Below are 25,211 nucleotides of genomic sequence, written 5' to 3' on the forward strand. Positions count from 1 at the left end.
AATTGTCCCTCTCAATTTGAACACCTTTTGTTTGCTCAGTAGACTCCTAATCGATTAGAATAGCTCAATCGATTAGAGCAACAAACTCGGAATTTTGAGTTTAGGGTTTGTCAATCGATTGGTAGCCATCACCAATCGATTAATAACCTTAATTTCAGTATTTCCATGACTGAAATCATGTCTTGCCTGGTATTCGATTGACATCAACCAACCATGACTTCCTCTTCCTAACATCCATTCATCCGTGACCTATTGGGACTTCCACGTTGCCTAGCATCCAATCAACCTGACTTGCTAGAGTTTCCTTACTCATGTCAAGTGTCCGATCTTTTTTAACCCACTTGGACTTTTTATCACCAAGTGTCCAATCCTCCTTGACCCATTTGGACTTTCTCCTTGTCAACTTTTTGTTAGACTTTCAATCACCCAGTGTTTGATCCTCCTTGACTTACTTAAACTTTTTCTCTTAACAACTTCCCGTTGGACTTCCTATCACTAAGTGTCAGATCCTTCTTGACCCACTTGGATTTTTCCTTATGTCAACTTCATGTTGGACTTTCAATTGTCAAGTGTTCGGTCCTCCTTGACCCATTTGGAGTTTTCCTCTTGCCAACTTCCGTTGGATTTCCGATCATCAAGTGTTTGGTCCTCCTTGACTCACTTGGACTTTCTCTTTTCTCAACTTCCTATTGGACTTCTAATCACTAAATGTCCAATCATTCTTGATCCACTTTGACTTTTTCTTTTGCCAACTTTTGATCACTAAATGTCCAATCCTTCTTAATATACTAGGACTTTTTCTCTTATCAACTTTTCGTTGGACTTCCGATCATTATATGTTCGGTCCTCGTTGAACTACTTCGACTTTCTTCTTGTCAACTTCCCATTGGATTCTCAAATTAAGTATTTGGTCCTTCTTGACTTAATTTTTCTCTCACATATTGTCGAATATCAAAATCCAAAATCGAGCCAACCCGAACTTGGTCAATCTTAACCTGAGGTAGTTTACACCAACAATATTATTTATGGATATTTGAGACTAATTAAATAAATTTTTTTTTTATGAAATTAATTTACAATCAATAATTTATAAATATAATAAATATGTTTTTAATCTTTTGAATATATAAATAAAAAAAAATCATACAATAGTTTATTTCATAGGTTCAATATCAATATACGAGGATAGAAACACATTATAATAATTATATTTTGAGAGGAGATTTTTTTTTAAAAAAAAAAAATTACTCTCCATACATGCTCTCGAGTATACATTGTAATGTATGTAATCTATAGCAAACAATGTTCCTAAAAAAATGTTATGGTAGATTCACGACCATCTCAATGAGGCCCTTGGTAGAATGATTTTTTTTAAGGCCTTAATATTTTCTTAAAAATTAAAGATTAAAAATATTACTAGCGACATTTAATTTTATTAGTAAAATTTGAAAGGATAATTTTATACCCAGCAAAAGATTATTTGGGTCTTTCCCAAATCCCACTTCTCTATTAGTAAAATTTTAAAAATAAAAAATTAGGTTAAAATTTTGAGCATAATTTATTAAAATATAATATATATTGTATAATAATTTTTTAATTAAATAATTAATATTAAATTTTGTCAATAAAATATTATATAATATTAAATAAAATATTGTTTAATAACTATTACTATACATTTTAATTGCTATTTTTTTTAAAAAAATTATCGATCAATTTTAACTTCGATAGAGGGAAGTCTTGACATAGCGGTAAAATTATTGTTGCGTGACCAAGAGGTAACAAACTCGTGTAGGATTGAAAACAACGAGGAGGGGGGAATGAATCTCGTTTATAAAATCTAAGTTAGATCATTAGTGCAAACTGCACCAACAGTTCGAGCAGTAGATATAGTCACTGTGTTGAAAGATGAAGACCCTTCCCTACGATCCTGCATTAGTGAGAGCTTCATGTATCGTGCTATATTTTTTTATCAATTTCAATTTTGATAAATTATCAATTAAATTTATTTAGATAAAAATATTTAGCTGGTAAACATCGATGATGAATTATAAAAAAAAAAGTATAAATAATAACTTGTAGAGGAGCAAGGGCACAAGATAACGAAGCAGTAAAAAGATAAAGAAAAACATAAAAATTTAGCGATAAATAAATAGTACGATATTAAATATGTTTTTAATTTTTTAAAGTATTTTTAAAATATATCAATTAGTATAAGCAATAAATATTTTAAATTTATTAACCAAACTTAAGTTCTAACGGTAAATTAATTTTTATCAATAAAAAATTAAATTACGAATCAAAATAAAACTATAATGGAAAATAAATATGGACTAAATATCAATTAGCCTGCACATCTTTACTTGCACATTCATAGACATATAAATTCGAAAGCCTAGACATATATCCGAGCACTCAGATAAGTTGTTACTTTTTATGATAATGATATATAAATATTAATTGTTATACATTACGCAAAATCTCTAACATTATGATAAAAATCGAATACGCTCATCCCCAGTGCCCCCGTCAATCCGGTCCAAGGCCAACACGGAAAAGGTAAATCACGCAAAATCTCCAACATGACTTATAATGTACTCGACCTAATAATCAAATTTTTTTATATTATTCTTAACAACATGACTTATAGTGTACTCACCTAATAATTAATTTTTTTATATTATTCTTTATTATTAATTGGTCATTGATATTTTTTATACTGTTTCAAAATTATAAATTTATTTTATTGGATAGTTTGAATTAAAATAAATTTTAATTCATTTTTCTACCTTCATTAACTGAAGATGAATAAATTAATTAGATAAAGTTAGTCAAATCTATTAAGTCATTTGAGTTAAATAAACTTGGCAGATGATTAGTAAAGAAATTGAACTGAAATTTATAAAAAACTGTGTTAAAATGAATGTTTAATAAATTTATCAACCAAATGACTTGGATTATTGATGCAAGTTGAATAATTTAAATAAATTAAATAAACTATATAATTTAAGTTAATTGAAAAAAATTAGATAAATTAAATAAATAATTCCATTAATGATATCATTTTATCAGTATAACTAAATAAAAATATTTTTTAAAAAATAGTTAATGCTTTATCGTATTAAAATTTCAGATCAAATGGAGATAATCGAATTATTCTATATTTTCTTAGTTTAACAATAGTTTAATTATATATACATAATGTTTATTAAAAAAAATTATGTGATAATTAATTTTTATATTCATTATCTTAATAAAATAAATATATCATAATCTATGGGTACAAAAGTTCATATGAGCCCATGGACCTTTTTTAAGGATTCCGATGTAGAAAAAGAATTGATAGTTTATACTTCTGTCGTATTAATTATCATTTCAACGATCAACTTCTCCCATAATGATATCTATACTACCTAGTATCGTCATGATATCAGCCAATTTCATTCTTTTAACTAGTTGAGGAAGAATTTACAAATTTATGAAGCCGGGTGGACGAATTTTTCATCTCTAAAGGAAAATACTATTGTCTCCTGTCAAATAAATTCTTAATTCCCCCTTTGGGGCTTCTACTCTTACGTAAGCTTAATTTATATAACTATCAAATATGCCCTAAAAAATATTTTTCAAAAGTCTTAATCCGTTACACAAATTTATTTACTGTCCCATTAAACAAGGAAGATATTCATTAGGATTTACTTATCGTCATAATTACCATTCTACCCTCGTGATAGATCCTCATAAGGGTGACATGGTACTTAATCTCCTCCGTCTCTTTAAATTTTAATGGCCAAGATCCATTTCTGCAATATTACAATTAGACCTCCCGATCACGAAACCCTAAAAGCCCTCCTTCCTCCTCCGCTCCTCAAGTCCTCATTCCACCGATCCAAAACATCTTGCGAGCGCAGTCGCCCTTTTTGCCGACTGATCCAAAACATCTTCTTCCTACTCTTCTGATTTGGAGTATCCACAACAGTGGTCGCCTCTCGCGAGTTCGTCCATTTTCTTCCTTCCCTGCCGTCTGTCCATCGAAGCAGACCTAGGGTTTGGAGCAGGGGAACTTGTCGAGCCAACTCATTGAAACGACGGTCAACATCTTGTTTCTACTCTCCTTTCTCTTTTGTAGCTTCAAATTATTTGGATTCCTCAATCTCTTCGATGTTGCAATTTTGTGTGTTGAGTGAAGTGATATGTCGAAGGCGATGTTTGTCCGAGATCAAATCTGATCTGAATTAATTATACTTTCTTTTTATTTATATCTTTGGTAGTGTTTGATGTGTGATTTTGCTTCATTTAGGGTCTGAAAGTTGTGCGGGGATTGTTTGACATATCTAGTTGAGATCCCACTTGTAGGCGTGAAGACCAAGACTTTTGAGGTAATTTTGGCTTAGATTTGTATTTGAGGAAGGCTTTTATCCACTTGTTTCTATGAATCATGGTATTATATGCCCATATGCCCATATGCCCATACATTTCTGCTCGGCCTGAAATTTGGTTGTGTTTCATCCTTGGTTTTTATAACCGGTGTTTCAAGTCAATAAATATTATAATTGGGGAGATTCTATATTTGATATGAGTGTTTGGTTGCTTGTGGTTCTATATCTGTCAAACTTAATTGGTTAGTTTTGGTGTATAGATACAACTGTTAGTTTGTCTTTCAAGGAGTTGTTGCTAGTGTTAGGACCTTCGGACGCGGCTAGAGAGGGGGGGTGTGAATAACCGACCCCAAATTCACGTTTCTTCCTACAATTTGAGTTAGCGCAGCGGAAATAAAAGATAGAAACGAAAATGGAGAAGATCAAACCTCAAACGCGACGATATAACGAGGTTCGGAGATGATACTCCTACTCCTCGGCGTGTCCGTAAGGTGGACGAATCCTATCAATCTGTCGGTGGATGAGACCCCGGAGAACCGGCTAATAAAAACTCCTTCTGGGTGGAGAAACCTCGCCACAATCTCTCTTGCAACAGCAAGATCAGAGTACAAGAAATACAGCAAGAGACCAAGAACAATATGAATGTAAAAAAACACTGGTTTGCTTGCCTTCTCGTTGACTGTTGATGAAGCAGCAACTTCACGGACCCAGTCGAGGGAAGCTCACACGAAGCTTCAGTAATGGAGAGCTCAGCAAAGCTCTGATCGCAAGGAACAAAAAGCAGCAGCAAGAACTTCTTCTACTGTAGCGGCCTTATATCCTGCACCTGCGAAGAAGACAAAGAGAAACCAGAAATCTAGCCGTTGAGTCACAACGGCTAAGCCTGGACCGATCAGGCTCTATCCTGATCGGTCCAGGAGGTCCCTGATCGGTCCACAGACCGATCAGGCATCGGTCCTGTATCCCTGATCGATCTGTGGACCGATCAGGATACAGGTGGATCGGTTCACAGACCGATCCCCCCTTCTCTGAATCCCCTCGCTTCCTAAGATAACATCGCTTCCTGATTGTTCTACGGACCGATCAGATAACTAAGGTATCACTGGATCGGTCAACAGACTGATCCAATTTCCCAGCCTTAAACCTAAAGCCTTCCCGGTCTAGAGAACAAGCTACCGAGCCCTCTCTGACCTAGTCCGGAGAACGAGCTACCGAGCCCTCTCCGACTTCCTCATCCGGTCCAGAGAACGAGCTACCGAGCCCTCTCTGACCTAGTCCGGAGAACGAGCTACCGAGCCCTCTCCGACTTTGTCCGGTCCAGAGAACGAGCTACCGAGCCCTCTCTGACCTAGTCCGGAGAACGAGCTACCGAGCCCTCTCCGACTTCCTCATCCGGTCCAGAGAACGAGCTACCGAGCCCTCTCTGACCTAGTCCGGAGAACGAGCTACCGAGCCCTCTCCGACTTCGTCATATCCAGAGAACGAGCTACCGAGCCCTCTCCGACTCTATCCGGTCCAGAGAACGAGCTACCGAGCCCTCTCTGACCTAGTCCAGAGAACGAGCTACCGAGCCCTCTCCGACTTCGTCCGGTCCAGAGAACGAGCTACCGAGTCCTCTCCGACCTCCCATGCCAAGCTTCCTCCTTGGACTTTTCCCGTGCCAAGCTCCCTGCTTGGACTTTTCCGTGCCAAGTCTCCATACTTGGGCTTTTCCCGTGCCAAGCTCCCTGCTTGGACTTTTCCCATGCCAAGTCTCCATACTTGGACTTTTCCCGAATTAGGTCAACTCAAGTCGGGTCAACCAGGTCAACCTTGACCAAAGGTTGCACCCACAATCCACCAAGTTCCTAATCTTGTCAAACATCAAAATATAACTTCTCTATTCTTGTCAAACATCAAAATATACCTCGAGTCAGGTTAACTTGAGTCGGGTCACCCAGGTCAACCTTGACCTAAGGTTGCACCAACAATCTCCCCCTTTTTGATGTTTGACAAAAACCATAATCAAGTTAGGTTAACCTGATAACCTAACTTAGGTTTTCCAATAGTTCTCCAATGTTCTTCCTTGAACATTCTCTGAACATTCTCCCCAAACTCCAATGTTCTTGCTTGAACATTCTCTGGACATTCTCCCCCTTTTTGACACACATCAAAAAGAGTGAATCAAGGTCAAGAGTTTCTTCCTAATGAAAGTCCCATACCTTTCATTGAAACCCTTAATTTCCCCCTTGATACTAAAGTCAACAATCAACTTAGTGATAATCCCATATCACTCATCCTCAGGAATCTTGACGAGTAAAAACTCCCCCTAAAAGTCAACTCCCCTTTGACCAATAGGTAAAACTCCCCCTAAAGGTCAACTCCCCCTTGACCATTGCACCAACAATGTCTTGGAGAGTTTCAACCCTTTAGAAATCAAAAACACCAACTTCCAAAGCTAAAATTTCAGACAACAATCGAAAATCAGCATTTTGGCACGCTCTGATCGGTTACCAGACCGATCAGAACTTCCCTGGATCGGTCACCAGACTGATCCACACTTCTCTGGATCGGTCCAGTGACCGATCCAGACTTCCCTGGACCGATCAGGATCCCCTCTGATCGGTCCACAAATCTCTGATAGGGATTTCTGATTTTTCTCCCAAAATTCAGAAACCCCTAAAAAATCACAGAAAATTCCAAAAATTGTAAAATTTTGATGATACATTCCTCATAACATATGTTATCATGGAAAAATAGTTTTCTATGAAAATAACTTCCATTTTTAAATCTTGATACAAAGTTCGAAAGACTTTGAAATAGCTCAAGGTTAATCCATCTTTGTGCCAACTTGCTCAATGATGAATGCTATCATTAGAAAAGTTTCATCAAGGTTTTTCAAATCAATTTTGAAATGTTTTTAAACCATTTAATTTAGGACCACAATCTTAGGGCTAAGTGTACATGACTTGTACGCAAGCTTTCCCTATGATCCTCAATTTCAAATTAGGCTCATCTAGGTACAAGAACTATGCACCTTGATCCTAACTCATAATCCTAATATCTCACACACATCTAAGGTGTATCAAACACATCCAAGTCAATTTTGATGTGAGATATGGGTTTAGGTCATCTTAAGCTAAGTTCTCATGCATTTTCTAAACAACAATTTGATCTCCATATCAAATTGTGTTTTTATCCTTAAATCAATTTAATTGATCATACATGCAAGAGATGATGACATGACATAAAATAATATCATAAGTGGAAACATGTGCCAATGTCATGATGTCATGGCATAAAGTATGAAACTTAAATAAGGCATGACATATAACTAACCTAAGCATTATCATGACATTTCAAATGATAGTAAATTAGATATGATGTCATGACATGGCATATGGCAAACAATATATGACAAATAACATATAAAGGTATAGAAAATACCTAATTCTAGCTTTAGTTGTCATTTTTGATAATTTTGATCATTTTACCATAAATTCTATATTCCTAAGTGTAATAGATCTAAAATCATATACTAAAGATTTTTAGATCACTATGTGCCAATTAGATTGACCCTAGAAAATTCCTCAAGTGTGGTTGGCACATCCTAATCACCTTAGGAATGAGTAAAATTTTAAATTTCATTTTCAAGGCTTGATTACACCTTGAAAATTCCTAAAATGCCACCTTTTGCCATGATTAGGTTAACTACCTATCCAATTAAGGTTGGCACACTCTAAATCATCTAGCGTGAAGGAATCACGCTCCTAGGAACCCAATACCTATTTGAGCTCATTGGGTTCACTAAATATTCACTAGGGATGACTTCCCTAGCAACCCTCCTAATGACCCTCCTAGGCTTTAAAGCCTTGGTCATTTGGGACTCATCAAGATCAACTCTAGGGGTGACTCCCCTTGTGACCTTGGTGATGGTCTTCTTAGCCCTAGGTCTTGTTCCATAATCGAATGGAACATTATGATAAGCGGGCTTGACCACTTGAGACTTAGGTTTGTGACCCAAACCTCTCATGTCCTTGGGCTTTGATTTTTGACCCTTAGACCCTAGAGTTGACTTCTCTAAATTCTTAAGGGCATTTTCTAAAGTATCAAGTCTTGACCTCAAGACTTGATTTTCCTTCTTTAATACCTCAAGCTTTAATTTTCCATTTTCCTTTGAGGTATTCCTAGGCATATGTCTAGTTGTTTTGGGATTCCTATCTAGGTTTTCCTTAACCTTAGATGAATTAATTCTAGGGTTGGTACTTCTAGTATTGTCCTTATCTAGACTAACATGTTTGGCACCTAGGCACATGTATCGATTTCTATAGTTATCATGCTTATCATTATTGACAAATGCAATAAAGCTACTAACATGTGTCTTAGTAGAATTGCAAGGATATGCCTTAAAGGGTACCTTAGGGTTTGCCTTAGCTCCCCCCCATAGATGTGCTTGGTCTCTTGTCCTTGTGAGGTTGCCTACCCCTCGGACATTGGCTCCTATAATGTCCCCTTTGCTTGCATTGGAAGCACACCACGTGCTCCTTGCCCTTGCGTATCGGGACTCCGGCTTCCTTGACCTTTGGCGCCGGTGGAGTCTTCCTAATCCTCTTTGGACATTTACTCTTGTAATTCCCATATTCCCTACACTCAAAGCACATTATATGTAATTTACTTGAAATTAAGTTACTTGAGTTACCTAGGGTTGATGATGGATATAAGCTCTCTTCTTCATCCCTTCCGGAGGTAGAGACTTCTTCTTCTTGCTCCAATCTTGAAGAAGAACTCTTCTTCCTTAGATGTTGAGTAGCCCTCAACTTCTAAATCCATACCTCCATGATGTGAGCTACTTGGCTCACTTGACTCCTCTTCATGACTTGAATTGGAGCTCTCCTCATGGAACTTAGCCAAGTTGTTCCACAACTTCTTGGCATCGTTGTATCCACCTATCTTACGCAAGACATCATTAGTTAATGAAAATTCAAAGATTTTCGTTACCTCGTCGTTGATCATGGATCGGTGGATTTGTTCCTTCGTCCACTTCTTCTTCTCAAGAGGTTCTCCTTCTTTATCCACCGGAGGAATAAAACCTACTTGTACACAATTCCAATTTACTAGGTTAGTCATAAGAAAATACTTCATTCTTACCTTCCAATACGCGAAGTCGTCGCGATCGTAGAAGGGTGGAATCGTGAAGTCTTCTCCAAGTCGATCCATTCTCTAGCTCGTGCTCCCCCGGGTGTTAATCCGTCGAAAAGCAACCTTGCTTTGATACCACTTGTTAGGACCTTCGGACGCGGCTAGAGAGGGGGGGTATGAATAGCCGACCCCAAATTCACGTTTCTTCCTACAATTTGAGTTAGCGCAGCGGAAATAAAAGATAGAGACGAAAATGGAGAAGATCAAACCTCAAACGCGACGATATAACGAGGTTCGGAGATGATACTCCTACTCCTCGGTGTGTCCGTAAGGTGGACGAATCCTATCAATCCGTCGGTGGATGAGACCCCGGAGAACCGGCTAATAAAAACTCCTTCTGGGTGGAGAAACCTCGCCACAATCTCTCTTGCAACAGTAAGATCAGAGTACAAGAAATACAGCAAGAGACCAAGAACAATATGAATGTAAAAACACTGGTTTGCTTGCCTTCTCGTCGATTGTTGATGAAGCAGCAACTTCATGGACCCAGTCGAGGGAAGCTCACACGAAGCTTCAGTAATGGAGAGCTCAGCAAAGCTCTGATCGCAAGGAACAAGAAACAGCAGCAAGAACTTCTTCTATTGTAGCGGCCTTATATCCTGCACCTGCGAAGAAGACAAAGAGAAACCAGAAATCTAGCCGTTGAGTCACAACGGCTAAGCCTGGACCGATCAGGCTCTATCCTGATCGGTCCAGGAGGTCCCTGATCGATCCACAGACCGATCAGGCATCGGTCCTGTATCCCTGATCGGTCTGTGGACCGATCAGGATACAGGTGGATCGGTCCACAGACCGATCGATAACCCTCGAAGCTTCGTTGGGTTACTGATTGTTCTACGGACCGATCAGATAACTAAGGTATCACTGGATCGGTCAACAGACCGATCCAATTTCCCAGCCTTAAACCTAAGGCCTTCCCGGTCTAGAGAATGAGCTACCGAGCCCTCTCTGACCTAGTCCGGAGAACGAGCTACCGAGCTCTCTCCAACTTCCTCATCCGGTCCAGAGAACGAGCTACCGAGCCCTCTTTGACCTAGTCCGGAGAACGAGCTACCGAGCCCTCTCCGACTTCGTTCGGTCCAGAGAACGAGCTACCGAGCCCTCTCTGACCTAGTCCGGAGAACGAGCTACCGAGCCCTCTCCGACTTCCTCATCCGGTCCAGAGAACGAGCTACCGAGCCCTCTCTGACCTAGTCCGGAGAACGAGCTACCGAGCCCTCTCCGACTTCGTCTGATCCAGAGAACGAGCTACCGAGCCCTCTCCGACTCTATCCGGTCCAGAGAATGAGCTACCGAGCCCTCTCTGACCTAGTCCAGAGAACGAGCTACCGAGCCCTCTCCGACCTCCCATGCCAAGCTTCCTCCTTGGACTTTTCCCGTGCCAAGCTCCCTGCTTGGACTTTTCCGTGCCAAGTCTCCATACTTGGGCTTTTCCCGTGCCAAGCTCCCTGCTTGGACTTTTCCCATGCCAAGTCTCCATACTTGGACTTTTCCCGAATTAGGTCAACTCAAGTCGGGTCAACCAGGTCAACCTTGACCAAAGGTTGCACCCACAATCCACCAAGTTCCTAATCTTGTCAAACATCAAAATATAACTTCTCTATTCTTGTCAAACTTCAAAATATACCTCGAGTCAGGTTAACTTGAGTCGAATCACTCAGGTCAACCTTGACCTAAGGTTGCACCAACAGCTAGTTGCAAGGTAGGTTCTTGTCGTTATGTCTTTCAAATCTTTGTATTTTTGTGTGTCGTAATCTATTCCCAACTTGCACAATAATGCTAGATTTCTTGGTGCTACTCCCTCTTATGGTTGTTATATTCATTTAGATGATTTTGAAAAATGTTTATGTTATCATCATTATCAAACCGTGTTTGCCCAACAATTCAACACTTTATACAAGGTTATATATATCACTAGACTTTTAGAAAATCTTTACATCCTCCATAAATTAAAAGTGCTTAATAGGTTAAAATTTGATTCATTGTATTAGAGAGAAGTGCAATATAATGAGCCCATTCCTCTTTTGTTAGTTATAATAGTTAGTCATAATATTTTCTGCCAAAATTGTTAAGAGGACTTAGAGTTTTTATAATATATTCAAATCAATTTGAGGCTAAAGGGTGTACATCACATTTGGGGATGCACCTACTGGTAGGGTCCCCTTTACCTTTAGTGGAGATGGTAGGATAGGGCTTTAGTGGAGGTAGGGTAGGGTCTCCTTGAAGATTGTAGGATCTCGAGATTGATTGTAGGGTACCCATTAGAAGTTTATTTAATGGGTACTTGAGCTCTTGCTTTTTCATTTCATTTCAACTGAGCTCTTGGGGTTCCCGTTGGTCTGAAGCCTTATGTAGTAGGGTTCCTTTATTCAATTCATGGGATACCTTTAGGGGTATTTAGATACAGATGATAGAAAATCTGATGTACCCTAGGGAGGAGAAGAGCTAACACCTCTTATAAATACTAATTGGTTTCCATCATTAGTGATTGGTTGACCTCTTTTCTCATAAATTGAGAGTGACCTATTGTTTGAGTTCCTGCTCACTTCTTTTGAGTTCCAGCTATGAATAGCGTTTTTCCTCATTTAAAAGACTGAGCCATTGACTTAAGTTAAAGTAAGGTAAGACTGAGCGATTACCCTCTTTTAGGCTTGGGGTTAGTGTAGGGGATCCTTGAGCTCTTAAGGATATTATTATATAGAAAAAGAGCGGTTGAGCTTTGGCTTTATGTCCATTAATAGAATAAGCTCGGTAGGATATGAATATTCATAGAATGCTCTTAATCGAATGAGCTCTTGGTATTCTATTTGAATTTCAGGACTAATAGAAATGAGCTCTTAAAAGGCTTAATCCAAAGAGCTCGGTAGGGAGATTTTCTGAGTTCGTTAATAGAATAAGCTCGGTAGGGTATAAGAAGGTAAGCTCATAAAAGAGAGATAGAGGTCCTCTTAAAGTTGAGGGTAAGCTCATAAAGAAAAAGGGCCCTTAAGGTTGAGGGTAAGCTCATAAAAGGTGCTCTTAAGCTCTTAAGGTTTAGTAGGGTAAGCTCAAGGTATTATAGGGAATGACATATTCATTTCAGGTAAGCTCCCTCCTGTAGGGTAGGAAAGAAATCCTTTCTGGATTAGTAGGAAAAAAAAGCTCCTTCGTGCGCGACTCTGTTCGATCCGTGTGCGCGACTCTTGCTGTTGGTATTAGCGGACTAGAGGGTTTCATTTAATATGAATTTGAATTTGCTACAGTGGGTTGATTCCTCATTTGGAGGGGTTGTTGAACCACATATTATTTGAATTTGTTACAGTTGGGGTAATTTCTTACTATAAAACAATATTTAATAGCTCAGAATAGGCTAAAAGCGATAGCGTTACAGCTAAGAATAGCTCAGTTCTGGGTTGAACTTCTGATGCCAGCTCAGAATAGGAATAGCTCAAAGGGATCAAACTCAAATATACCGTTAGGATGAGATGAGACTTATTTCACTTATAATGCCTTGACCTAACAGAATGCAGTGAGCTGAAAATGAAATGAGTTGAACTTATGATGCTAGCTTGGAATAGCTCAAGGGAACTCATAGGAATAGCTCAAGGGATTCAAAGAAAAAACATAAATGTTGTTAGTGAGCATGAAATTAGATTCAATTAGTTTAACTGAAGATGCACTCAAGGGATTCAAAGATAGCTCATTTGTTGAGCATGAAATTAGCTCAACCTTGACTGACTTTGCCATTAGGGTTAGGAATTGATTTCGCAATTAGTTTCATTAATGTTCCTGCTATGCATTTGTGGAGCATGAAATTAGTTTGTTGAGCATGAAATTAGTTGAATTCGACTCTTACTTAACCTAGTTTGATAGAGCCTCTGACGTACCCGCTGGATGAAAACGAGTGATTCTCCAACTTATATCCATAACACGTATATTCCCTACTCATAGGACCCGACACTCGTGATCTCCGACTAGGGAATCAATCACTCCCTCACCTAGAACCAAGTATCCATCAAGAACCAAATGCCTTTAATGAATAGCTAGGAATAGAAGCTCAGAATAGCGTTACAGCTAGGAATAGAAGCTCAGTTACTGCTTATTAATCACGAGGGGCGAAGAGCTGAGCCGACAGGCAAAGGGGCGAAGAGACAGACTGTAGGGTCTCATAAACTCCATAGGGGTTACGAGACTCCAGGGGTTCCTAGACAAAGACTGTAGGGGCTCAGAAACTCCATAGGGGTTACGAGACTCCAGGGGTTCCTAGACAAAGACTGTAGGGGCTCAGAAACTGTAGGGGTTACGAGACAGCAGAAGTTCAGAGACGAGACTGAGAATAGCTTAGAATAGCTCGGTTAGTGTTACAGCTTCTTAATCAGTAGGCTAGGGTAGGGGTTAGACTAGAGTTTGACTCCAAATGACTCCTAGAGTTTCACTCCAGATAATAGAGACTAGGACGTACCGAGCTAAAATATACCTACAGGAACATTTGAGGAATGCTAAAGAAGAAATTAAGTGAGAAATCAATGCCTGTCAGTCCAATCAGACTCATATAAATCTTAGTTAAGCCAATCAATGCCAGTCATGGAAATCTGAGTTTACAAATGAGGAATCTAATTTCCTGCTCTGCCTAACTGGAAAGTCAAGGTTGAGCTCATCTCATTTTATTCCTTACGGGAGCATTTGAGGTACGTCTGGCACATCTGAAGTTCAACTAACCCTTGAGTGCATCTGCAGTTAAACTCATTTTATGTTCAAGAAATGTGCATATAGGTTGAGGATATATTCTTTGAGTTATCTGGAGTTCATTCTCAGCTCACTAAATTCCTAACGAGTCATCAACTCAATCATTGACTCTATTTCCTAAGTCTTATTTCACTAACAGCATTCAATCCCCAGGGTAAAGCCCTACCATACCAGGAAGGCTCACTCAATTAATTCCTAAGGGCAAAGTTTAGCTAGCTCATTTCATTTTATGCCTAAGGGTCTATTCGAGTCTCAAGGTTTCGATCTATTCAGATCTGATTACGGACAATAACGAATATGGAATTGAGTGTTCAAAGCATTAACTCATCTATCACACTCAAACTCTAGTTTAATGTGCACTGAGTTTAAATACCCTATTGAATTGAAATGGTTCAATGAGTAAATATCCCTTTTTTCATTCGAACTTTAACCACAATAAAGTACCTCTTTTAGAGTTTCGAAGTCACCAGCACTTGTTTCCTAGCTCATTGTATTAAGAATCCGAATAGCTCATTCTATTAAGTAAGACCACGAGCGCGACGCACGAGATTCTGTTCTTCAATGCGGGTTCTATTTCCTTTCCGGATGAGTTTGTTTTTTCAACTAAGTTTCAATGAATTTCTTGAAAACAAGGAGCTCAACATTTATGTCTGACGGAACTTAATATAGGAGTCAGAATCCCTAGTTCTATCTATCTCATCTGCTGCGTAACATTGATTTCCGACGTCATCAATCCAATCACTGTTATCGTAATTAAGAGTCTCTGTAGCTCAACTTATTTGATTCTATTTGATTTTGAATAGAAAAGAAGTGTATATTTTATTTGCTTCTCTTTTTTTTTCATAACTTATTTGAGTCTTCAACAAATGCATTTATGCTTTTAGGATAGGTTTTTTTGTCGCCAGGGTTCTCTTTAGTTTTTGCATGAGGCCAGGCCAGGGTTCTCTTTAGTTCTCGCATGAGGTGTCTGGCTATTCCCATCTCAATAGTCAGATTCTGAGTCTGACTAGCCCTATCTTAAACTCACAATTCAAGTGTCTTTACTAGCTATAAGTCTGAAAAGCCCATTTGACTATCAGTTTACTATCTACCTTTCCTTTCTCCAAAGCTCATTTCTCTATCTCCCTTTCAGAAAAGTCCATTTGACTAGCTACCTCACTTCCCTATCTATCCTTTTTTTTGTCCAGTATAAAAGCACAAGACCTACTCCCTTCCTAGTTCTTTTCAGTGTCTGACTATCTGTCAGGAACCTTTCTGTCAGCTACCTTTCCGTGGGGTAGCTTTCTGTATAAACGTACTCTCTTCCACCTGAGGAAGAAAAGAGTTTCTACCAAGAATCAAATCCGGAAGCCTAGTTCTTATTCTACCTGTGAATTATGGTTTCCTACCTGTACCTGTGAATAAGAGTTTCCATATTCTGAATAGTTTATGACCGGATTGACCCATCTTTCTTTTTATCCCACATGTTACACCTTAGTAGTATTTCACTATCTTTTCTTTGACTCCTACCTGTCCTACCTGACTATGATTTTCGAATTACTATCTCTATCCTGCTTATCTGATCTTTCCCTCTCTCTATATCAGAGATATCTGATCTGTCTGTCTGATCTTTCCTTCTTAGCTGACCAATTCAACCCGAGTGAGATCTTCTGAATGGACGTGTGTATCGGCGTTTCGTGAGTCCGCGTCTTCCCTATATCTACTACTGAAGCTAGCTCTGAAGGAGTCTACTTGTAGCAGCACCTAGCTGTAGTCTACTTTTTTCACCAGCAGCACTTGTAAGAATTTTGATTTGCTCATTACTCTTAATGCAATGCTTCCTCTCATTAATATTCATTACTGCTTCATTGATTAATGACTCTTAAGTTTTCCTTTCCTCATTACTTCGAACGCTTAGCAAAAGTCCAGTCGATCTGGAGGATCGCACTGGCAACAGGTAAATCTCCTGAGTGGAGTAGGTGAGGACGCGTTCCCCGTAGAGGGAACAGTAGGCGTCGGGTCGACCTAGGGTTTCCGGTAGGAAATCCGAAATCAGACTTGGACAGTCCGGAGACTGTCAAAATATTATTCATCATATTTCTGTGCTAACTTTGTTTTGCATGGTTTGTGTTTGGGACTAACACATTTTGCAGGAACAAAGAAGCACATTTGACCTCAGATGAACAGTGTCCGAGGCGCCTCCATGGGGCTTCGAGGCGCCTCGGGTGCAAGCCGAAGCCAGCTGTCAAGAGGAGCTGGAGGCGCCTCGGAGGAAGCTGGAGGCGCCTCGGAGGAAGCTGGAGGCGCCTTGGACCAGGGCTTGCCACTGTAAGTATTCCTCGACTTAATAATTTAGTTAATTACTTGTTACGCAAATTAGTAAAATCAAACCTTAAGGTTAAGTTGTTAGTGCAATATCCCTCAGGTCAAGGTTGACCTGGTTGACCAAGCTTGAGTCTTGGTTTGGGTTTCGATGTTTGACAATACAAGACTTCGATGATATGGACAAGTGCAGGTGCAGTTGTTCATTTGGGGAGATTGTTTGGTGCAATTTCCCTCAGATCAGGGTTTGATCAGGTTGGTTGAAGAAGATTCAAGCATGTCAAGGTTGACCAGATACTTGACTGGGAAGTCCTAACTGGGATGTTAGGCAGAAGGAAAATCCTGGTAAGTGAAGCCAGGTGAAAGACCTAGTGAATGAAGCTAGGCAGCTTGAAAGTCCTAGTGAGTGAAGCTAGGCAGCTTGAAAGTCCTGGTGAGTGAAGCCAGGCAGAGGAAAATCCTGGTGAGTGAAGCCAGGTGAAAATCCTAGTGAGTGAAGCTAGGTGAAAGACCTGGTGAGTGAAGTCAGGCAGAAGAAAAGTCCTGGTGAGTGAAGCCAGACAGAGGAAAGTCCTAGTGAGTGAAGCTAGGCAGAAGGGAAGTCCTAGTGAGTGAAGCCAAGCACAGGGAAATTCAGATGGGTCAAGGTTGACCAGACATCTGGTGAAAGTCCAAGTAGGTCAAAGGGATTGACCGGATACTTGGCACGAGGAAGAAAAATCCAAGTAAGTCAAAGGGATTGATCGAATACTTGGCAAGAGGAGAAAAGTCCAAGTGGGTCAAAGGGATTGATTAGACACTTGGTGAGAGAGTCCTAGCTGGTCAAGGGTGACCGGATGCTAGGTTTTATGTACCAACAAGTCATGGTAGATTGGATGTTAGTTTAGGGGGCTTTGGACTTGGTTTTGGGCAAAAACCAACATCTGGATTGATCAGCTGATTGATCCAGTAGATCTGGATTGATCAGCCTATTGATCCAGCAGATCTAGATCGATCGGTCGATCGATTGGGTGAGTCCCCGCGAACAGAACCCCTCTGGATCGATCAGTGGATCGATCCAGAGGTCCCAATCGATCAGTGGATCGATTGGGAGCTGTTGTTTATGCGCGATAAGCCCTGGATCGATCCATCGATCGATTCAGGCTATTCCAGAGAGCACAGAAGCGCTCTGGATCGATCGGTTGATCGATCCAAAGCTTCCCCGATCGATTGGGAGCAATCCAATTGATCGGGATCCGACCGTTGGCGTCATATTTAGCTGCAGGAGAGCGTTTCCTTCAGTAGAACTCTCAGAACTTACACGACTTCATCTCAGATCTTCACCAGTGATCACAGAGCTTCTCCACAGGGTTCTCACCGCCAGTTCTTGAAGCTCTTGGAGGTTTTTCCAAGTCAAGAGGCGGATCTACAACAAGAGGAAGAAAGCTAGGGTTAGGGCTTTCTATACTCATTGTAAGCTTTTGCTTGTATTTGTGTATCCTTTCCCTTTCTTCTTGTAGTGTGAACTTGTAGGGCTTCTCCGCCTTCGGTAGTTACCGAAAAGGAGTGTTTATTAGTGGAGGTGTGTGTGAGTGTGTGGATCCTTGGACTAGTCACCTCCTTTGGAGGTGGATACCAAGTAAATCTACTTGTTAGCGTTGTGTGTGTTATTTCTTGTATATTTCCGCTGCACATCTTTGAAGAAACAAGCAACGCCGACCACGAGCATGCGACGAGCTATTCACCCCCCCTCTAGCTACATATTTGGTCCCAACAAGTGGTATCAAAGCGAGGCCGCTCTTCACCGGAATCATCGCCGGAAGGGGCAAACATAACAAGAAGAGCTAGAGGGTGAAGAAGTTGGAGCAAAATTTTTCAAAGTCAAAGAATTCAAGAAGCTCAACTTCAAGATGAACTTGGATTTGACACAAGGGTGGCTCCACCGTACACATCTACAAGCTTCGATCTTTGGAAATCAAGGATCGAAAACTTCTTAATGGTGGAGATAGAGCAATGGTTTGCTCTAATGGAAGGCTTCGAGGCTCCAAGAAATTCAAAGGGCAAAGTTCTCAAGAGGAACAAATAGAGCCCAGAGCAAGTCCAGAGGTGCAAAGCAAATGACAAGGTAACCAAATTATTGGTTAATTTATTACCTAGCACAATTCTATGCAAAATTGGACAATATGAAGATGCCAAAGAGCTTTGGAGCAAGTTGGCTAAGCTCCATGAAGAACCCTCCACTGTACCGAATCAAGAGGAATCCAAAGAGGACGACTCATTGGAGCAAGACCAAGAGGAGGACTCCGAAGTTGAGAGATGCTCAACTTCCGAAGAAGAGGAAGTCCAAGAAGCTTCATCTTCAGAGGAATGCAATGAAAAGGGCAAGGAGAGAGCATACTCCTTGTTCCATATACAAGATGAAGATGAAGAAGCCTCCATCTCTAGGATTGAGGGGGAGCAATCTTTGGTGACGCCGGATCAAAAAGAAGGAGAAGCTTCTACATCTGGGTCAAGAGAAGAAGTGGAGGAAGAAGCTTCCACCTCCACAAATCAAGCTAAATCAATGGGAGGAAAATCAATTGCGGATCAAGAGGAAGCCTCTACCTCCGGATCCAAAGGAGAAAGTGTCAACCCTACACATGAAGGTATAAGTGTGTCAATTAATAATAAAAATCATATCATATGCTTTGAATGTAGGGAACATGAGCATTACAAGAGTAAATACCCTAAATTGGCCAAGAAGAAGGGTCAAGTGGCACAAAAGGGCAAGGAGAAGCCCAAGGAGACCATCCCCAATACAAAGAAGAGCAAGGAGCACATTATGTGTTTCTCTTGCAATCAAAAGAGGCATTACCGAAGTCAATGCCCTAAGGGGAAGAAGGTGGTCAAGTCTCAAGGAGAAAGCTCAATTCAAGGGGGAGCCTCCAAGGTAAAAAGAAAGGTAACTTTTATTGAGCCTACCCCTTTAAATTATGGTAAAAAGCATGCTAGTTCAAGTTTATATCATTTTAATGCTATTAACTATGAAAATAGGAGGCATGATAAAGTTAAGGAAATTCATGTAGCTTATCATGCTAAAACCTCACAACCTAGATTTAGAAAGGTAGATAGGAATTTAGGCAAGAACCCTAAGGATTCTAGGTATTTGCCTAAAAAGAAGAAAAATCAAGGTTTTAATGAAAAACATAAGGTTGAAGAATTATGGAAGGAAAATCAAGTCTTAAGGTCAAGACTTGACAAATTAGAGAGGACTCTTAGAAAAATCACAAATATGACACAAGGGTCTAAGAGTAAAAACCTAGATCTAGAAGTATCAAAGTGTGTTCAGACTGCACTAGGCACCAAACTCAAATTCAGCACAGCCTTCCATCCTCAGACTGATGGACAGACAGAGCGAGTGAATCAGATTTTAGAGGATATGCTCAGGGCTTGTGCACTAGATTTCAAGGGAAGTTGGTACAAGTATCTATGCTTAGCTGAGTTTGCCTACAATAACAGTTATCAGGCGACCATCAAGATGATACCTTATGAGGCGTTGTATGACAGGAAGTGCAGATCACCTATTTGCTGGCAAGAATCAGGTGAGAGAAAAGAAATGGAAGTAGAGCTAGGCATTCAGACAGAGCTGATAGATGAGACTACTCAGGCTATCCAGAAGATCAGACAGAGGATTGAGACTGCCCAGAGTAGACAGAAGAGTTATGCTGACACACGCCGTAGGCCACTTGAATTCCAAGTATGGGATTCAGTTTTTCTCAAGATTGCTCCTATGAAGGGAGTGATGAGATTTGGCAAGAAGGGCAAACTAAGTCCCCGCTATGTAGGACCTTACCTGATCATAGAGAGGATTGGGAAAGTAGCTTTTAGGCTGGACTTACCACAAGACATGTCAGCAACACACAATGTATTTCATGTCTCCATGCTAAAGAAGTGTCTCCATGACCCGAGCCAAGTGATTCAGCCTCAGTCAGTGCAGATCCAAGAGGATCTTAGTTATGAGAGCAGACCTACACAGATAGAGCAGTCAAGAGACTAAGAAATAAAGAAGTACCACTAGTGAAAGTCATTTGGTAGAACCAGAAGCACGAGGAAGTCACTTGGGAGCGGGAGGACAGTATGAGACAGAAATATCCAGAACTATTCTAAGTTCGAGGACGAATTTTTTATAAGGTATGGGGGATTATAACGACCCAATTTCCCCTATTTTGAGTCCTAAATGTCCTCAAAAATACCTGGAAATATTTTAAAAATATTCTAGAGATTTTTAGAAATTTTTGGAGTATTTTTATATAATTTTTGGAGGTCGTTTGATATTTTTACTAAGCGAAGGAAAGTTTGACAAAAAAATATCCAAGCATAAATTTAAACCGGAGACCTCGGGTTAAGCAGAGATTCGCTTAACCAACTAATCGAGCGATCATTTCTTATTAAAAACGAGGAGAAAAAGTTTATTTAAGCAGTAGATAGAAAACAGAAGAATAAATAGGAAGAAAAACGGTTGCCGCCAGGATTCGATCCCACGACCTCGACCCGAGCAGAACCGCAGCCGAACACAGAACCAACTGGTCTACGGTGGTTTTATGATTAAGAGGGGAAACGGATTTATTTAAGCTATAGTTGGAACATTTAAATTAAATGGGAAAAAAAAAGTGCAAGGCTGAGGAATCGAAGCCGAGACCTGTGCCTTCGGTTAAAAGCCGGCTGACCAACTGGGCTAGCGGTCGGTGCTAATCGGATGGGCAGAAACAAATACTTAAGCAGTAGTTAGATGATAAAAAAAACCCTAGTTATACGAAGAGAACCCAAGTTTCTCCCGTGACCTAAAAACTCCCGATTCCTCTTCTCTTCTCACGCGACGGCGCGGCGTCCCTGCTATTTGGGCGAAAACGAAGACGACGAAGCCCTAGCTTTGTCTCCGGCGCCGGCGAAAGGTCTTTTTCCGGCCGGTCTTCAACCGTGCGTGACCATCTCGACGAGGGGAGCTCGGAAACGTGAAGAAGAGCCGAGATCTCAAGCTTCTCCCGAAGCCCTAGCTGCCCTCTTCGGTTGTAAGTCCAAGAACAGCGAATTAAGTACTACTCACCTGCGGTAGGAGTTGTTTCGGGTTTCCTTTTTGATTCTTCCTTTGCTTCCGAGGCCTAGCATGAACCCTAGACTCTTAGTATTTGGCTGCACAGCAAGTTCGACCTCTCCTTTATACGAGCACAGCATGTTAAGATTGAGAAATCGGGTTCTTTGTTCATTTTGAATTCAAAGCATGTTGTAGAGATTTTTGGTCCTTTTGGGCTCTCTGCCGTGAGTCATAAGGGAAGAATATGAAGTATTAGGTGTAGTTTTTGGATGTCCTAATTAATGTTCCGAGTATGAACAGATTTTAAGCTCAAGTTGGAGTTTTAATTTCTTCCTTTGTTTTGGATCATACCGTACAGATTGCCAGTTCATGGTTGCTGCTGTGAGTTCATTAAGGATACAAGAGGGGAAGGGTTTAGGGTTTGATATGTAGCTGTCTTGTGCTATTAGTTCCCTTATACCGGGTAGATTGTAGCATTTCTTGCTTATGCTATTAATTTCCTTATGCAGTTAAGTAATAGCATGTTCTGCCTATGTTGTTAGCTCTTTATGCCATGTAGATTAGAGCATTTCTTGCATAGAATTTCTGTTTCGAATTCATTGTTAAGCCGAACAGCCCCTAATTCCAGCCTGTGGTTGTGTTTTAAGCATGCCTTTAGCTCTTAAATGTTGCATCCGGGTAGGTCTACCTGCTGCCATAAATTCCAGCAAAGTTGCTTTCTTTTGCTCTATTTTATAGCATGATTAGTAGGCTCAAAGTTGCTTTCTTTTGCTCCATTTTATAGCATGATTAGTAAGTTCAAAGTTGCTTTCTTTTGCTCTATTTTATAGCATGATTAGTAAGCTCAAAGTTGCTTTCTTTTGCTCTATTTTATAGCATGATTAGTAAGCTCAAAGTTGCTTTCTTTTGCTCTATTTTATAGCATGATTAGTAAGCTCAAAGTTGCTTTCTTTTGCCTTATTTTATAGCATGTTTAGAAAGTTCATATTTGCTTTCCTTTGCTTTGTTTTATAACATGCTTAGAGAGTTCAGATCTGCTTCCCTTGTGTTACTTTTATATAGCATGCTTGGTTCGTTGTAATCCTATACTTATTGAGCCAATATTCCCAAATCATGCAGAGTGAGAGAAGAGTGCAGGATTATCTTTGTTGAAGAACAATAATGACACAAGGAGTTAAATTTGAATACATGCACATATACTCCATGATATAAACTAATGGAACTGTTGAAGAAGATGAGATTTCCAAAGCGGTACAGTATCATTTTATTAACCTTTATCTGCACAAGTGTGTGCTATCTAGAGCGAATAGGATTTTCAATTGCGTATACAGCGGCTGCAGATAGCATTGGTGTGAATCAATCAAGCAAGGGTCTAATACTTTCGGTATTCTACTATGGATATGTTGTGTCACAAGTGCCTGGGGGTTTGGCTGCACAATATGTTGGAGGACGACGAGTTCTGCTGTTTTCGTTTTTGCTGTGGTCGCTAACATGTGCATTTGCTCCACTAGATGCCGGCAAAGTGAATATGATGGTTGTTGCCCGCTTCCTTGTAGGTGTGGCACAAGGCTTTATATTCCCCTCCATTCACACAATTCTAGCACAATGGGTCCCTCCCCATGAGCGCTCGCGTTCTGTTTCTCTTACGACATCCGGGATGTACCTAGGAGCAGCTGTGGTATGCTTGTGTTGCCAAGTCTGGTAAAATACAAGGGACCTCAGTCAGTTTTCATGGTTGAATCAGCTCTGGGTATCATGTGGTCATTTCTCTGGTTTAGGTTTTCTAGTGATCCAGTTCGTTCCGAACATCCCAAAGCTGCTGCTGTAGGTTTCGGAGAGCACAACTTGCATGTTTCAAGAGAAAAGAAAATCCCAAGTGTTGGAAACCTGAGGCGCTTCACTAAAATTCCTTGGAAGAAGATAATTTTCAACTTACCAATTTAGGCAATCATGGTAAACAACTTCACCTTTCACTACACACTGTACGTACTAATGAACTGGTTGCCAACGTACTTTGAACTCGGCCTTCAGCTCAGTCTTCAGGACATGGGATCTTCTAAGATGATTCCTTACTTCAACATGTTCATCTTCTCAAACACAGGAGGGATTTTAGCTGATCACTTAATCACAAGAAGGTTCTTATCAGTGACCAAGACTCGGAAGCTTCTCAACACCATCGGCTTTGTCATTGCAGCTCTTGCTCTAATGGCCATTCCACTATTCAGGAATCCCTCCTGGACTGTCATATGCTCTTCGATTTCTCTTGGATTCTTAGCACTTGGAAGAGCCGGGTTCGCTGTAAATCACATGGACATGGCTCCGCGATATGCAGGAATTGTTATGGGAGTTTCGAATACCGCCGGGACCTTAGCTGGTATCGTTGGCGTCGGGCTCACCGGAAGGATCTTGGAGGCCGCAAAGTCAACTGATATGGATCTTACAAGCATAGAATGTTGGAAAAATGTCTTCTTGATCCCAGCCTATCTCTGCATATTTAGTTCTTTCTTTTTTTTACTATTCGCAACAGGTGAAAAGATTTTTGAGTAACTAACCCTCCTTCGGCATGTTTGTTGGTCCATGGACACTCACACTCTTATTACCATTTGATATGGTAGCAAAAATATAGTGTACAAGTATATTGTTAGCCAAAGTAGTACAAGAGGGTAAATCGTAAATGCATGTGATACCAAATTTGTATTACTGATTGGAAAAAATTTAAGTTTTGAGATACCAAATTTGTATTATTCTCGGAAAATTTTAAAGTTTTTCTTTTATTATGGTTATTGTTAGTGACAAAAAGGGGAGTTTTACTGATCTTATGGTCACACATTTAATTTGTGGAAATAGTCTTTATTATGTAGACTTGTAGATTTAATGTGGTTCTATTCTTCTTTGGGACCATGAGCTTCGAGCTCTATGTTGTTGTATTATCAGTTTGGGTATTCTATCTATACTCATTGCCAATTAGGCTTTGGTCTAAAGTTGCTGTCATGTTTGATATAATCGCGTGAAGTTTCATTAATAGATTTTAAATGGAATTTGAGATAGTTGGAAGTATTCGAACTTGGTTATGGTCAGGCACCAAAATCCAGGACATAAAGCATGCTGTGAACTAACATGTCTAAGTGCTACCTGTGTCTCTTGTTGCTAAGAGTGAATTCTTTGAGTACCTATTCATTTAATGCCCTTACCTTTGTTAATTTATGAGTTTATCTCTAATGGAGCCCTTTCAACTTCATGTTTTACAAGGTGAGTCTAAATTATCATGGGATGATCGTCTCAGAATTGCCACAGAATCCGCACGAGCACTTGTCAATCTACACTTCTATATCAATTTTTCATAGGGACGTCAAGTCATTAAATATTCTTTTAGATGATACTTTAAGGGCAAAAGTATCCTCTTGATTAAACTCACATACTGCAATTCAAGGTACCTTTGGATACTTAGATCCGGAGTATTATCAAACGGGTCAGTTGACCGAGAAAAGTGATGTCTATAGCTTTGGAGTTATTCTTCTTGAGATTTAACAGGAAAGAAACCCATTTACTTAACCAATGCTGGGTTACCACAAAACCTAACG

At 40.0% G+C, this 25,211-nt stretch overlaps 1 pseudogene; it reads left to right on the forward strand.

The window, feature by feature from the left end:
- Positions 1-4,312: 4,312 nt before the first annotated feature.
- LOC122035933 lies at positions 4,313-24,407 on the forward strand (annotated as a pseudogene).
- The last annotated feature ends 804 nt before the right edge of the window (positions 24,408-25,211 follow it).

Source organism: Zingiber officinale, unplaced genomic scaffold (genome assembly GCF_018446385.1).
Source record: "Zingiber officinale cultivar Zhangliang unplaced genomic scaffold, Zo_v1.1 ctg126, whole genome shotgun sequence".
Lineage (NCBI taxonomy): Eukaryota > Viridiplantae > Streptophyta > Magnoliopsida > Zingiberales > Zingiberaceae > Zingiber > Zingiber officinale.